Here is a 3,370-nt window from a genome sequence, read left to right as displayed (position 1 = left end):
TCTAGCACTCTGCGTAGGCCTATCATTAATATTATGGTCTCATGCATTTTTGGATCTGTCTTCTTGAAATCTGTGGATACTAGTGGGCAGTATAAATTAGGGGAATACATTTTTGGGATATTAAAAGATGCTCATTCTTTGTTTGATTTTCTGCTCCTCTATTTGGGTTTCTTCGAAATTATTCCCTTGGCTTTGGCCGATGCTTGCGATTCCCTCTTTGGTGGTGGTGAACTCCTCCTCTGGTGGTGAATTTACTGTCCCTTTCTGTCCCTTTGAATGATTCCACCCCGCGTTGCCTCTCCTTCCTCACCTGGCGACTCTTTGAGATTTTCTACTACAATATGTGCATTGAACTCCCCCTTCGGTGGTGAATACATTGTCCCTTTGCCTCCCTCATCCCCTCACCCCGATCGATCCCAACCCCCCGCTGCTTCTCTTTCCTCCACAGGCGACTTTGGAGAGCTTCTACCGCAACATTTGCCTTGAACTCCCGTCTGGTGATGGATTCATTGGCTTTTCTCTCCCTCATCCCCTTCTTCCGATCAATCCCACTCCTTTGGTTGCCATGATTGTGGAGGTCACTCTTGAGAATGGAGTGAACGTGGGAAGAATTGGCTATTACAATAAAGAGATCATGCAGCCATTGCAGCAATTGGTAGCTTGATCCCAATCCACAGAACAGATTGCAGTTCATGGCCTACGTCTCTTGTCTTCAAATTCTAGCTAGAGTTCAGCTCACCACAAAAAGGGCTTGACATCTGTGCAGGCCAGGCCTTCGCTGAAGCATTGCCAGGCTCAAACCAGACAGAATCCACAGATTTTGGATCTGACATGGGACATAGATGCAATAGTACAAAGGACACTGCAGAACTAGGCTATCATTTCTTTTTAGCTAGAGAAGGTCGGTTACAACTCCATCATCTAATGAAGCTGCCCAAGTAGGAAGAGCTCATCAAATTCCCACCATCGATATGGCAAACATTTGGAGCAGGGATCCAAATGTGTCCTATTCAAACGTTATGATTCTTGCGATGTAATAATGAGATGGCATTATGTAGAGACTAGTGGATCTAAACGCTGTCTATATTTTGGGGCCTCACACTAGGCTCACAATTGTACGTAAAAACAAAGTGTGACACTATTTGGTCAAATGTAGGTTATTGTTAAGCGATGGTTAAAGTAGGATTAGAGATCATTGAGTTGCTTGGACTACAATTGTTTGCATAGGAAGGGAGTAAGATGTTGTCATGGGAATAGTTCTCATCAATATGTATGGTAAGTGTAGGATCCTCGGTGATTCCAAAGCTATATTTGTAGAGACATCACTGTAGAATGCAGTCTCTTTGAGTGCCATGATTGTAGCATGTGCCTAGAACAGTCAAGGCGACAAGGGCCTAGAAGGTGTAGGCAAGAGTCATTGAGCCAGACAAGATCACATTTGACTCGTATGCCAATATGGAAGCTCTAGAACAGGGTTGGGAGATTCATTCAACTATGGCTAGCAAGAGATAGGAGTGGCATGAAATTGTGGGGGATGCCCTCATCAATATGTATGGCAATAATTGTAGTGTATGCCCAAAGCGGGACAAAGACGCTTTGAATCTTTTCCATCAGAGGAAGCTTGAAGCTGCATGAAATCACCTTTGTCTATGCTCTTGAAGCATATGCCAGTTTGGCTGCTTAACAAAGGGGTAGGCAATTCATGCTGCCATATTAGATCATGGATGTCTCCAACACATGGCTTTGGAAATTGCACTTGTCAAGATGGATGGGATGTGTGGGAGCATGTGCAAAGCAAGGAGATTGTTCACCATAATGCCTTATCACAATGGTCTCCTGGACTGCCAGAATTGTGGCTTTTGAACACAATGAGCATTGCCAGAGGCATTGGATTGCTTCCATCAAAGGGCAGCAAGGTGATCAAGGTTACAGCAAGCACTACCTTACAGTTGGCTGTCCACAGGGAGCAGTCTGGAGGTGAGATTGCAGGCACCACGAGGCCTACTAACACTCTACGGGAGCACACAGGCTGAGGGATTTAGGAGTGCCACAAAGGTAGGAGGACAGCAAGTTTTTGAGAGTACAGGGGTCCACATCTTGATGGAGGTATTCAGAACCTTGCATCGGAAAACCAAACGTTTCCCCACAGTCCGGACAACACACCAGGGGGAATAGTTCGAAGCCTGATGGAAGCGAGCCCACCTACTGGGTGTGCCAGCAGGAGGGGGCACTTGGCCTTAAATGGGCTCATTGCTCATTCACTGAGGGGCTTAGACCTGACCTATTTTGCAGCAGGAAGAGCACCCATCTTGTGCCTTGGACTGAGCATATTGCAGCAGGAGAAGCACACAAGGTGGAGCTTGGACCTGAGCAGATCTTGCAGCAAGGGAAGCGCACGGAATCACAAGCAGATCGGAGCTGATTGAGCAGCACACGAAGAGTTCAAAGGAAGGTGATCAAGGTTACAGCAAGCACTGCCTCACAGTAGGCTGTCCATGGGGAGCAGTTTGGAAGTGATGCATCTTGAGGACGTAAGAAGATAGTGCTTTTGCTCACACAAAGAGAGAGAGAGAGAGAGAGAGAGGGGAGGGGCGGGCGGGAGAGGGAGAGATCGCTTGAGCTTGGAGCTTTGATGGCCAATGGCCAACAGTCCGCTGTGCCAAAACTTCCACTGAGGCTCCATGCTTTAGCCTTCATAGATCACATCAAAGAGCTCCTAGAAGCAACCTGCCCAAACACAGTTTCGTGCACTTATTTGATCATCAAACTGCGAAGAGGATTTCCTTGCCTATGTTGCACAATACGTTGATGATGGAGGGGGTTGTTGCTGTCCCCACTAAGCGACTACTTGCCAATGGAGTTGAAGAGTGACAAGTTGTGCTTCCTGTGCTGCCCTCTACTCTTGCTGGATTGCTATGGCCATGCTATCTTCAGCAGAAAGCATAAAGTGTGAGCTTGCATTTTCTTCATTAGCAGGTCTATAGTCTCTGCAAAGAGTTTTCTTGACATCCTTATGAAGCATCCCCTGAACTTTGCATCAACTGCGAGCAGAGTCACTTTGCAATGTTTAATGTATGCAGGGCAGTCTCTCGATTGGGTTGGAATCTTTATGCTTGGGAGGGGATTGAATGCAGAGTCTCAATGTTTCGGTAGTGGGCTTCTTTTTGTCACATTACCATGCTTTCACCATTTTTTTAGTACTACTTTCGTCATCGAGGTTGCCAAGATAGGCCGTGTAAGACAAGAATGACAAAATAGTTCATGTAGCAACAAGACAAGTTCGGTGAGGCATAGGGAAAGGGCAACTCAAGTGAGCTAAGTCTTGCAAATGAAGAAGAAAAGGGGAGGTTGAGTAGGAGAACGATGATGC

The sequence above is a fragment of the Dipteris shenzhenensis genome, chromosome 3, assembly GCF_047967505.1.
Source record: "Dipteris shenzhenensis isolate YYH24624 ecotype China chromosome 3, Dip_SZ_1.0, whole genome shotgun sequence".
Classification (NCBI taxonomy): Eukaryota; Viridiplantae; Streptophyta; class Polypodiopsida; order Gleicheniales; family Dipteridaceae; genus Dipteris; species Dipteris shenzhenensis.
This window is presented reverse-complemented; position numbering follows the sequence as displayed.